The sequence below is a fragment of the Coloeus monedula genome, assembly GCF_965178545.1.
Source record: "Coloeus monedula genome assembly, chromosome: Z".
Taxonomy (NCBI): domain Eukaryota; kingdom Metazoa; phylum Chordata; class Aves; order Passeriformes; family Corvidae; genus Coloeus; species Coloeus monedula.
In genome coordinates, this window is record NC_138822.1 from 55,371,495 (window position 1) to 55,385,043 (window position 13,549).

The 13,549-nt window shown below is 44.3% G+C and overlaps 1 long non-coding RNA gene across 1 annotated transcript in view; it reads left to right on the top strand.

The window, feature by feature from the left end:
* Positions 1–13,549, top strand: part of LOC309585465 — a 29,512-nt gene that overhangs the window by 6,785 nt on the left and 9,178 nt on the right. The window contains exon 2 of the long non-coding RNA XR_014227295.1: positions 1,975–2,073. This is a non-coding gene — a long non-coding RNA (uncharacterized lncRNA). The remainder of the gene's footprint in view (positions 1–1,974; positions 2,074–13,549) is intronic.

Sequence of the window (13,549 nt, forward strand, 5' to 3'; positions counted from 1 at the left end):
GAGGTGTTTTTATTAGTTTCAACTTTTTTTTTTTTTGTTGTTCCTTCTCTTTTCTGAGACAGCAATAAAAGCAGAGTTGGTGAAGTCCCAGCAACATTTCACAGATTCATTAACTTTTACCTTGGTGTCTGCCAAAATCTGAAAGTGCCTGTACAAATAACCCCAAATATCCATAGTCTTGGACTGTTTACCTGCACTAGTCACCCCGTCTCTTCTCTGAGCAATGTAATTTCTTATGGTACATTCAAAAGTATTGGAACGTGCTAGCCCAATGCCTTTATTTTCTGAGTGTATGCCTCCTGTTGTCCATAGAAATGGTCTTCTGGAACATTTTAGTACTATGTAGCACAACCTCAGATTCTTCTCTAATACACTGATAATTTGAATACTTTCCTTGTTTGTTTCATCATTCCATTAATTGACTTCATACTGTGAAACTTGCTTCCTTGCTCTTTCTTAATTTTCCCAAAGTGATTGCTCAGAACTGCACACTGCAGTAATCTCCTATTGCAACATAAAATTGTCTTAACTGAGGCAGAATCCTGGTTGCAAATTTCCTCATACTGAAAAAGTATTCTTCCTAATCTGCTTCTGTAAAGACTATTTCCATCTGTCCCTTACCTGTGACAGTTTCTCATGCCATACCTCTCATATAGTCTAACCAAAGCTAACTTGACTGGAGCTGACATAATTTGCTCAAACATTCCCACCTAGTGCTTATGTTCTGACTGTGTTTTATGTGTAATGTCTATCAGACATTAGTTTCTGTATTTGAGTAATTTCCATATTTAGGCATCTTAAGAAAAGTTATGGTTAAAAGGAAGATGTACATGTTCCATGATTGCTTCAGAGAACTGCAACAGACCTGTAAAGATCAGTAAATCATGACTCACTTTTACAGTAGCCACATTGCTTCCTTCTCAACAGATTGTCTTCATACAGCTGTGCATTAATTCCGTCCTCTGTTATAGTTTTTGCTAAGTTCACGGGCATGGAGACCAAACTTACTTCTCTATCATTTTTTGTATCCTTTCTGAGGGTTTCCTTGCCAATTTTGAAAATGGCAAATAAAGGAATTACTTTGCCCTAAGCTGCATGAAATGTTAAAATATTTTTATTTTAAAGCATACAGTTTTTGATGACTAAGCAAGACAAAACCTTGCAATTGCGTCTGTTGGGCTGATATAGAATGGATCATGTACAGCACATTCATGTGCATATTTTAATAAGCTTTCTGAGTACCGTATTGGCATGAGAGAGCAGATACATTAACAGCTTACCATAAAAGGTTTAATTAACATCCGTAATAATGACCACAAGAGGGTGCTCTTAATTACTGTTCCGTGAATGCCGTTGGACTTCAGTCCTCGGAGCCAATGGGACAACTGATTTTAACACTTATAAAAAATCAAGTGAATTAGTCATAAGTCGAATCTACCTAAGTTATTTGAAACCAGCCATAATGCTTGGTCGTATAATCCCCACCCAAATACACTTTCCTCTAACTTGAAGCTAAACCAGACACTACCTTCAGCTTCCCTTTCACGTGTGTTGTTTGCATTAACACAGCTGTAAGAACAGCGAGAATTTTCGTTTACTTTAGTTACAACTCTCACACCTACAAAGTACATAATTAAACATATTGTATTTGACACAATAGTCAATTTCCAGATGAAAAGACGTCCAGATGTTTTCCAAGAAAGAAAAAGAATTTCCGTGTTTGGCACTGCAAGTACTTCAGCCGGGTTTGTGCACTGAACGACCTACTGCAAAAGGGCTTGATTTGGCTTTACACCTTATTAGTAATTTAATCAGAAAAGCTGGACAATTAACTTGCTGCTCTGTCTTGAAAGACACCTCGTTTTCCACTCCCAGAATCTGTAATTTTTTGTGAGTTTTATGCGTCTGTTTCTGTGTGTGGGAAATGAGAGCGTATTCATCTCAGTTTTAAAATGCCACTTAAATTCCTGACAGAGTGGATGCGATGTTAGAGTGCCACTTCCCATGAAGTGCCGCTTCCCACTTGACGGCCAGTTAGTGGAGTACTTGTGTTAAACATCATTCAATACACAGGTAAGCCGCTTCGTTTCAAATGCAGCGCTGTATTTGCGCACACATCACTAATCTTTTGTGGCAGTTTGTGCTGAAACCATAACAACTTCCAAGCAGACCACCCACCTTGCAGTGCAGGAATGCATTTTGCACAATTGACAGACCTTTGGGTTGTTTCCTTTCTCTTTTTTTTTTCTTTCTTCTTTTTTCTTTTTAAATACTGGTCCTCTGAATCTGCCAGCTCATAGAACAATACATTCAAATAATGGCAGCAACGTTCAGTTTTCTGTGCGTTCATGCTGCTAACAAAAGATCAAGAGTAAAAGAAGAGATTTTTGCCTCTGTAGAAGTTGAAACTGATGAGACTTACTCCCGCTGTAAGTCACACAGTGCAGTTTTGAATGAGACAGCCGGCTTCTGGCTGGTTCTTTCCTCTGCTTCTGTAAAACTGAAAGGAGGCAGCCCTGAGAGGACAGCAGCTGAGGTGAAAGCTGCTGCACTGCTGAATTAACCCAAACCATAGCTATGTCACTCTGGAGTCAGACGTCCATGGCTTATCTGCACTTTAGAACTGCCACCCACCATGGAATTGCAGTGCAGGCTCTGTGCCATCCTTACCAGGGAGTTGCTTACCAGCAGCATTGGGGTGCCTGTGCTGGGACCTATGCTGTGCCTATGGCTGTGGCTGTGCTACGGATAATCAGCACAGAGTCGCTCTGCCGTGTTAGTTAGCTCTGCTGACATGATGCTACTCCAAAATGTCCATTCATTCCTCCAGATCAGTACTTTATGTCTATTTTGGCTCTTGTTTTTTGAAGCATATTTCCCAGACCTTCCTACTAACATTTAAAAAGACAGGTCTTTAAGGCAAACAGATGAGCAAAGTCTGTGCATGCTGCAGGGCAAACAGTGGTGTATCCCTCTAACTTTCAGTCAACACAGAAGTCTTGCAGAAGTCATGGGCACATGACTTCTGTGTTCAGAAGTTCAGTGTCCTCCAGCTGCCAGTGATGTCTCTTTAGTGACCTCTGTGTTGGGAGTGTCTAACACCACCAGTGAAGACAGCTGCTGGCAAGATGGTACAAGACCACACAAAAGATCAGGGGCACAGTTCTAGCAAAAATCTCTGGACACCTGTCAGAAGGTCAGAAGCAAGGAACCAGTCAATTAAACAGAGCCTGCACTGGGTGTCCTCCTGCTGGCTCACAGGACCCTAAAGCACTTGAAATGCTTACATTAAAATCAGAGAACCACAGAATGGGTCAGGTTGCAAGGGAGCAACCTTGTCTGGTCAGGCAGGGTTATCCCAGAGCACATGGCACAGGATTGCATCCAGACAGTTCTTGAGTATCTCCAGTGAGGGAGACACCACAACCTTCTATCATCTTCTGTAGAAAGTGGCTCCATGGTGGATTGTCATGCATCATTTGTCTCTCTTCATACACCGGCTCGGTTGATTAGCAGTGTGTAGTCCAGCTTATGATGAGACGTAGACAACCACCCCTGTGAGTTTAATGTGAATTTGAAGTGTAGCCTTTCTTAAATTTTGGAGACCTCAGTATATGGAGAGTATCTGTAGAACCAGAATCCCCAATCAAGTCTCCTTTTCCCATGCAGAAATTTTGTCCAGGTCAAAAAACAGAATCTGGGATGTTTTTCCAGCCATTTGTGAGTGTCTGGTAAACTGCTGGAAGAGTAATGCTGTGTAATGCAGCAATAATCTCCAACGGCACAGTCAATATCCACACATCCTGAGAGGCAACCACAACCTATTTTTTCTTGTACAGCCAGTGAATCCAAAATTACCTAGAACCTGGAAAACCTTGGTTCATTATTTCTGTGGGTCAGCTGCTTGTGCTCAAACAGTCCTTTTTGGTCTTGGCACACACATCAAATCTTCCTGTGTGTGCTCAGTAAGTCCAGGATTCATATGTAGCGCTCACTGTGAAACTGCTGCACAACACAGAGGCATTGAGACATCATCTGGTAGGAATACGGGAGCCTTATAAAAAAGTGTTAGTGATTATTATGTTGTTACTCCCAGCTGAGAGTCCGATTGAGGATGAAAAAATCCTGTGTCAGATTTCTGCTTGAGGCATTTTGTCTCCAGCCACAACCACGTAAAGAATCTTTCACAAGATAACAACATTTGACCACCATTGTGATACTGCAGTCTACACATTGCTAGATCAGTTTGAATTACTTCTGGGCCGTCCAGCTGCACAGGAAGAGTAAGTGCTTTGAGTTTCTTCATTGCAAAAGGACACAGCAAGTGTACCTTAGTTTGCCTGCCTGAGTAGTTAGATCTGGCCCATCTCAGTACATTCATTGCTAAAGAATTGTGAATTTGTTTAGTAAATACCTGAGATGTGCCAGAAACTGGGCAAATAAGAAAGACAGAAAAAGAGGAGCACAGTTTGAATTGCTTTCATGCTTACAGTTTTCAGTTGGTAAAGAAGCACATGGATAGCATCTCCACATTCCTCAAAGCCGTGTCAGAGGTCTGTTCTGCTTCCGAAGGTTTACTGGTAGTGACAGAAGATGCTGTTCAGGACTTGTCAGTGTTGTAATCATTTATACTTCCTTTCCCTTCCACCAGGAAGAACAAATTACAGACAGAAGGGGGAGAAAGAGAGATAGAAAAATAATGTTGTTGTTATTACTGAGAGGGTGGGGGAGACCTTATGAGGGGATTCAGCTAAGGCTGCAGATCTCACTCTCATGTGCGTGATACCTCTTTTGTTAGCTCCAGCAAGTGTCTCTCTAGCGTGATGATTTTGCTCATTCTTGCAGCCATGCAAAAATTCTCATCAAAGCTGGTCCTTTAAACTGTCCATGGTATTGTTACCTGGAGTCCATGGGAGACTGCTACAGATGATTTGGATTTGTGTCTTAGGAAGGGCTGAATCACAGGAGCTGCCTGTTTCTCTCCCTTAGGGGTAAAGTGAACCACTTTCCACTGTCCACCTGATTCCATGTGGGACAACAGGCAAATTGCTGGTTCCCACCTTTTCTGTCTGGACTACAGTTCCTCAGGGCAGTGGAAATGGTGCTGTACAGTCTGGTGTACCTGTACCTAGCATAATGTGGCACTGAGCTTGGGGGGAACTAGTAGTGATGTTTTTGTTTAAAGAGTAATTAGACATAAGAGAGATGGCTTCTGTTTTCTTTAAAACTTTCAAGTATTCCCCAGAGGGCACCACATGAAGGCTGGTACATGCCGTGTGTGATTTTTCATGGCTTCCTGCCCTTACCATGGACAAGGCAACACCTGTGACATTTGTGGGAGTCACTACTACAGATAATTCTTCAATGAGACAGTCAGAAAAGGTGCTTCAGTGTATGTGCCAGGTACAGCTCCTCCCTTGTGCAGATCCTTTCCTGTACTGCAGGGCAGGCTGTGTGAGCCAGGGAGGTGATGGCTGAGCACCAAATCACCCATAGTGTCTGTGAGTTGTTGTCACAATCATGCATGGAGGATGTTGTTCCCCTGTCAACAGCACATACATTTTTCATTAAACATGGATGGTGAGTTCTGTCTTTCAAGGCTGGTCATGCTGGATGGTATATGGTTCCCAAAATCTGACAAAGATTTGTGTTAGGAGACATCTCTGGAAGTGTTCAATATAAGCCTGTGTGCCCAGCATGGCTCACTACAATGCTAGGTCGGGTAGCTCAGGCCGTCATCTGCTTGAGTGCTTGATATCTTCAAGGACAGAGATCCCACCACCTTTCTGCAGCTTGTCCCAGGGCTGCACTGCTCTCAAGGAAAGCTTTCTTGTCACATCCAAACCCCTTGTGCCCCTTCTGCAGGACTTTCTTCCCTGTCGCTGGTCACCTCTGAGAAGAGTCTGGCTTTACCTTCCCTGTAATGCCCTATAGGCAGTGGGAGACTGTAGCTAGGACCCTCCTCAGCTGTCTCCTTTCCATGCTAAGCAAAATATGTTTTGCAGAATGGACTGAGCCGAGAACATCTCTTTAACACAGTCAGGAATAAGTTAACCTCCAGTCAGCTGGCAGCAGGTAATGTGAAGGCAGGGCACATTTTCTTTAGAAGGCACGAGGCAATGTGCTGATAGGAAGTTGCCATGGCCAGTTTTCAGTGACAGCAGTAATTAATAATGCACAGGGATAAAGTGGGGCAACAAGAATAAAGAGGCAACAAATAAACTAGCAGACAGCAGCTTCACATTCAGCCAGAGGATGAATTTCTTCTCACCATACACAGTCCAGCTGTGTGTAGTTCTCAGTGAATGGTTCACCATGGTTGGCTGCCCCAGGAGAGGGTCTCATGCTCTTGCTTACTGTTTTCTGGGTCCTCCTGGTCACAGCAGTATTTGCTTTGGTGGATTTTGTCTTTTCCTGTTACTTTGTCCATCTATTTCTGTGAATTTATCTTGTGGGTTTTAAATCCAGGCAAGACTACTGGATCTACAACGACTAACAATAATGGGTCACACAGCTGGATTGTGTGTGGTAAGAAGAAATTAATCCTCTGGCTGAATGTGAAGCTGCCATCTGCTGGTTTCATTTGTTGCCTCTTTATTCTTGTACTGGGAGACACATGAGTACTTAACTGCCTGTTGACCTTCTCCTTGCCTCTCAGTGCTGAGAGGATCTGCTTTCATGCTAGTCATCTCTTTTCTAGACCACCATGTCTTCATATAGTTGGCTATTTCTTACTTCTCATTGTCCTCCCAGTATACTTCTGTCCTTTTCCAGTTCTTCCATCTCCTTTCTGAGCCAGGGAGATAAAGGTTAAACATTACTCCATTGGCATTGTGAGAGGCATGTGAAAGAGGAGATTTAAAAGGGTGTTTGGATATGTTTAGCAAGGAGGAAAGAACTGGCTGATTGTTTATGTAATGTTTTTTCTCGTTGTTGAAGGCTTCTCAGTGATGTAGACAAAAATTATGACCTGGAAAAGACTTTACCAGCACCACTGTCACCTTATGCTTTTTCCAGGCCCTAGTCCTTTAGGCATCTTCAGTGAAGGTCCCAGTGGTGGCTTGACCATTTCCATGTTGCCTAATTTTCTGCTTGCTGAGATGCACTTGGAAACAGAGACAGTCCCTCCCCCTGCCCCAAGGAGGAGAATTGTATTATGAAAGCACTTTTGAAGAAAAATTGCTCTTTTTATTTAATTTCCCTCTTTTCTTTCCTGCCTACAATGGTCAGAAGATACTGCTGAAGACAGTTTCTGAAAACTCACTCATTTGTCACTGGGAGAGTAACACAGACGGCCCCACAGATGTATGTGGAGTAGTTTTACATATTTGTTTCATTACCAGGGCCAGTTTCAGAGTCCAGACTGATCCCATGTGTGGGAATGGCTCTGTCAGCTCCAGGTGTTGAGAGGATGCAGGATGTTTCAGTGGTGGCCTCTAAGGCAGGGGCACTCACGAGAGCTACTCTGCAGTGGGACTAGGAAGACTGGAAAGTAGAAGAGGCCCTTTAGAAGTGATGTGACCCATGAAGTGAGGCTGCTACAGAAACATCTGGCAGGAGAAGAGAGTTCTTGCAGCAGCTTGCAATGGACCCTGGAGGCCCCACAACAGGTAACAAACACTGGAGTCATTCCCCCTGCAAGCACTTTCACGTGAGAGGGTCACAGCAGAATCCTCAAGCCCTGAAAGCAATTCAGGTCAAGGTAATACCGTAATTATTAAAGCAGCTTAATCTGTCAGTTTTACTGTTAGAAAATGGCTTCTCAGACATCCCTGGAAGAAATGGAGCTATTTTATTTTCTGAGTTGCCTTCTGCAAAGGAAATCACTGTGCGGGGGGGACGCAGTGTTTGGGGAGAAGAGTTAAAATTCAGCTCGGGCTGAAAAGCACTCAGCTTTTAGATGGGTGAAGACTGGCAGGATTTTCTATCTGCTTTCAGCATCTCTTAAATATTTGTAAATACACGGGTTTGGACTTGGCCTAGGAGTTAGCCCCCATTTTTGCTGGCACAGCCCAGAACTCAGAAGCTTATTGTGTGAGGCTTGTGGCACTCAGAGCAAGAGCTGCTCTTTGTGCAGATGTGTCTGTCCTAAAGTAAGCCATGGGCACTCAGGGGGGCAGCAGGAGAACAGATGAAGCAGTAATTTTCTACTAGGAATGTTATGCTAGTAAGATGCCCTGTGCTTTTTACAGAATTATCCTCTCTTTCTGTTAGAATATTTTCTCCTTCAAAGTCATAAAATACTGCTGACAAGAAAAAACTCTGCTTTAAGAATAGCCCAGAAAGCAGCAAGGAGCAAGTTTTTATCTAAACCATTCTTTCAAACCATTGTTTCTGGTGTCTTTGCCCAGGAGCTACCCCCACAGGTCAAAGTACAGCCATTATGGTGACACTTTAGGTACACATACAACAATAGGGCAGCTCTGTAGTGCAATGAGATATGCATCACCTGTGATAAGAGAAGACTTGACAGGTATGCTGCTTTGGTCTTAAATCCCAGGGACCTGTCCTTCCCCATCCCCCAGTTTAGCTTCATGACCCAAAACTTCACCTAAATACAAGCTCTATGCTTTCCTTTAACAGCCACCAAATCCTGCAGGGGATCTTCTACATATGAGAGCTTCTTCCAGTGGCTGCATATCAAAGGAAGTGTTTTAACAAACACAAAGGGTGGGCAGCGTTTTTGTGCTCCCTTTTTATTCCTTGCAGCAAATCCATGTCCACTGGGGGAATCAAGTTGTTTTCTTGATCAAGGAGTCATTGGAGATTAACCTTCTCTCAAAGTCCTGGCAGGACAAAGCTGCTTCTCCTGGCAACAACTGAAACACATGCCATGAGATGAAACACTGGGGTAGGTGGCATCCAGACTCTCAGGATTGGAGGAAAGCTGAGTGGTGCAGGGAGATATCATTCATATAACCTCTTCGACTGTGGGTATCTATCTGACCATGTGTCGTAGCAGTTCTGCCACTGTTTTTCAGTCCCTGGAGATTGCTGGGATGGAGGAAGGTAGAATCAGCCCCACTTTTCAGGGTATGGGTGTTTTGCAGTGTGGCAGGACCTGGGCTCTGGCCTGACTATACCACCACTATTGTTTCTGTGTGGTGTCCCTCACTGTGTTTGCCACTGCTTTGGCTCAGACACTCCCAGACAATACCCAGGCCTGGGAGTACCTTTGGGAAACTCCTGTAACAATCCTCACATATATCCCCTCAAAGTCAGACCCATTTCAATCACACATAAGGTCCCACTCACACAGGTGACCCACCAGATTACCTGAATTTCTAGCCCTTGGGCACTGCCCTTCCTTCCACTGACTGAAGCCTGCCCCTAAGCAGCAACACTGTCAAAACAGATGTTGTGAGTGTTTATACATATTTAGGTGAGAGGTTATTAGGAGGGGTACCTTGAAGCCAGCATCACGCAGGAGCTAGGACATGTTCCTGCCAGGGCTGTGGGGAACAGACCTACACCAGTGTGTTGGTAACACTGGAACAGCATGGCCTGCCGGGGTGCATCCTTCAGGGCTATACCCTGGAGTTGGCTGACAGTGTCTGTCCCTGCTACCTCCCAATCTGCTGTGCATCTCAGGGCCTTTAGCCACCAAAGGGAAAGAAGTCTGGAGGCTTCATGCCCTTGCCCAGGTAAGGACAGCTGTGGTGGCTTCTGTAGATGTAAGAGTTGCCATGCAAACCATCCAGCTCCCCAACAGCTTCAGCTCTTCTGCCATGTAGCTCAGCTCTTGGGAATATGCAGGAAATCTAAGGATAAGTTATTGACAGTGAAAACAGGCTTGTCTATGCTGGCAGTCTTCTGGCGGCCCCAACAACACCTTAGATTTCAGGAATGGCACTGTGCAGGACTGGCCCATGGTGGGTGCTGACTGGCTGCTCGGGAAGGCACAGATGCTCTTTAGCTGTGTTCAGCAATGAGAATGGAGCTGGAAACTAAAGAGAGAAGGAATTTGGGCCAGCAAGGAAGAAAAAGGGCAAAGGAGGGTATTTATTTCTTTGATACTCTGCTCTTTGCTCCTGGTGAGAACAACATTCATGAGAGTCCTTCTGCCACACTGGTGCAGCCAGGTCTTCATCACAGCATCCATGAAGGAGGAGCAGACAGTTCTCAACCTGTCTGATTGCTGCTGTGGGCATGGTTTGTACTTGCTTCATTTTTGGCTGTCTCATTGCTTCATGGTTCATTTGGCTGAATTCTTCATACAAAATAACATGTTAGACAGGCTCTGTACTGGGAGTATTGTGGGAAGGCAGTAGCTGTCTGTGGAAGGGATGGGCAAAGGGACTCTTTCCGCGTCCATACTGACTGCCTACGAAGCAATTGTGCTTGTTTGCCTTGTCAACCCATTTACAGAATAATAATAATGTTTCAAGTCAAAGAAACACACCTATGAAAGCAAATCTTTCTGGCCAGTGGCTCTGCCCACAAGCTTCCCGCAGTGTGTCCTACCAGCTTATTCCAACTCTTTGCTTAGTGTTAAAAAAGGAAGAGTGAGACTAGCACCTGCCTCATGTTTTAGCTGAAAAAACTGAGATAGAAATGAATGGAAGAGGTATTTCCCTTCCAGGCTTTCATTTTTTGTCCCCTTCCAGCAGTGCTGTTAAGTGGGTTAACACATGTAACAAACCAAAAGATGAGTGACTTCTTCTTCTTCTTGAAAAAAGTGCAGGTAGGTGCCTCAGCTACAGCAGGGCACAGAAATATATGAGTGAGGTTGGGAGAAGGGAAAGGGTAAGGCCTGGGTGAAGGAAGGCATGGACCACAAAGACTAGCAGAGATAAGGCCTCTCCAGCAGTAACTTTCCTCTCCTGGACACCGTTACTTCCTGGGCAGCCCAAAGTGGCTCCAAAGGCCAGGTTCATTAGCGGCCACCTCGCAATGAGGGGACTGTAGAGGGGCCAGGGGGTAATGGCACTGCCCCACACCACCTTGGTGTGCCTCCATCCTGCCTCACTACTAACATCTAGGACAAGGGCACTGGGGTGGGAGGCAGCACCAGGGTATGCATCCCTGTCTTGGCTGAGCCTGCTGCCAAGGAGGCTCAGGACTGGCTCTTCTGGGTGTGGTGACAGACCAAGATGCAAAGGCCCACAGAAAGTAGGGACTGGAGCTAGAAAAAGAAAAGCAGAGGGCAAACAACTTCATTTTTTTAGTGCTCTCAGTGGAAAAAGTGGGCTGGGGTCTTTTAAACTTGTATCTCATATCCAACATATCATTATGTTCTGGCTCTGAAAGCCTCACAGCAAAAAGTGGTAGTGGTTGAGTGAGAGAATGGATACTCAAACCCCTGCTGAGTTCACAGACATGCAAAACAGGCCCTCTTTCAATTACTCCAAAGGCTATGAAGCTCAGAAATGCTTTGTCCCCAAATCCAAAAACTGTAAAATCCACACCTGAGGGTCACTAAAAGCATGGAAAATTTACATTAGAAGAGGAACATAATGAGGCCCCCAGTCCACCCCTTGCTCAAAGCATGACTCACTAAAGCTAGGTCAGGTTGCCTTCTCCTGTCTACTCTGGATTATTTCCCAGGACAGAAGTCCCATCACCTCCTATCTGGGCCTTGTCTGCACCAATGATGGAAAGAATTTTTTTCTTATATCCGACTAGAATTTCCTGTGTTGCAGCTCATGCCTGTTGTCTCACCATTTCCTCATGTGCCTCAGAGAAGAGGTGTCTCTTGGTCGAGTAGGCAGTGGCTGACTGCAAATTGATCCTACTGCAGTCTTTTCCTCAGGCTGAAGATCAGTTTCCTCCACTTCTACCTGTAGTGTTCTGCACTCCCATCTCCAGGACATCTTTGTGATCTTGTGTTTGAACTCCTTAGTCTATCAATATCTCTCATCTCTTGGGGAACCCAAAACTTGTCTTTAAAATTCCAGATGTGCAGAGCAGAGGGGCACAGCCACTCTGTGCAGGGTTTGGTTATGCTTTGTGCTAGACAGTCTTTAAGATGTGTCCTGATGTTATGTTTTGTTGCTGGGTCTGGCAGTTGTGTGGAAAGGAAAGTGATGGCACATCTTCACAATGCGTGCCTTCTGTTGCTGAAAGCTGTCTGGAACACACAGGAACAGTGGAGTATGCTTCTATACAGTGACAAGACACTGGCTCAGAGCTCCTGTTGTTTGCTGTATTAATTTTGAGAGTTCTCCACAAACCTCTAGCTGCACAGGGCTATAATCCTTGCCCAATTCATATATTCTGTCTTACACTCATACATGAAATAATACTGCTTTTTAGAAATCCTCTGTGCAAGTCCAGTATACCGACATCCTGCCACCTTCCCTGTGTTTAGAAACATTTCTTAATGACTTTTTATTATTTGATATTTACGTTGTTTCACTCTATGTTTTTGCATTTTCTAACCAGCATTTTTTACAGAATGGGGCGCAAGTACTTTTGACAAGCACATGTAGTGACTGGTTTCAGAAAGATGGGGCAGGGCTCGCCTTACAGACATTTTTAGACCTAATTAGGAAGGTTGTGGGGAAAAAACAGCTGCACCTACATTTTTCTGTTTACCACTGGTTTTAGCTGCTGTAGTGTGGGATACACTTTTCTGTGTATGCAATTAAGCTTGACCAACTCTTAATAGGCACAGTGGTACAGCACACTGGAGTCAGTCTGCTCCCGCTTTCAGTTAGTCTTCCTCAGAGGAATACAGCTTGAGGCTGCTTGAGGAGCAGCAGGAGCAGTGGTGCAGTCCAGCCCTCTGCTGAAAAAACAGATGCTGTACCAGCGTCAGGGGTTTTGTTTATGGCACAGGTTTTACATGGGCACAAAATGCCTCTTCAACCTATGTGTAGGAAAGATGGTCTTTCTGCTTCATTCCATTGTGACAACCGGGTTGTTAGAGGAGGTTAAAACAGCCTTCATATGGGAGACTTGCCTTCTCGTACAGCTTTCCATTCACTGTCTCCTGTTTATACAGCAGTACAAGGCAAGGAAGAGTCAAGGTTCCAGAAGATTCATCTGTCTCTGAGAAGTGAGATCTTCTTACCATGAGCAAAAGCAAAAAAACCCCAAAAGGATCAAGTCTCTTGTACAGCCCCCTTGCTCCCCTCCGTCTACCATAAGATTTTTTTTAAATGTAGAAAATAATTTCTTTTATGACAGAAATAACTAAGAGATTTGACTCATCACTCCAAAACCAGAAGGTGCTCATGTAAGCTGCTAGCTGACTAAATTCTGTACACTGCAAAGCAAGTTTGCATTTCCCCAGAGGCAATTGGAAGTGCTCTTGCTGAGTTCTCTAGTATTAAAGTTGATGCATATTTCCGTGCATCAAGTTTTTTTCAGGATTGCACAGAGGAGGAAGAGTTTAGGAACAGCTTTATTTTGCCTTTTGGAAATCAATGACATCTTGATTATTTTCAAGGTTTTGAGTAGTCAGAATAGCAGATCACACATCCATTCTCATTAAACAGATTTTCAGGAACGGCTGAAATCCCAGGATTTATCTATTGAGAACATGTAACAAGCTGATTCTTTTGCTTCCTTGTTCTTTGGCAGTGCCTTGTATCTCTGAATGCCA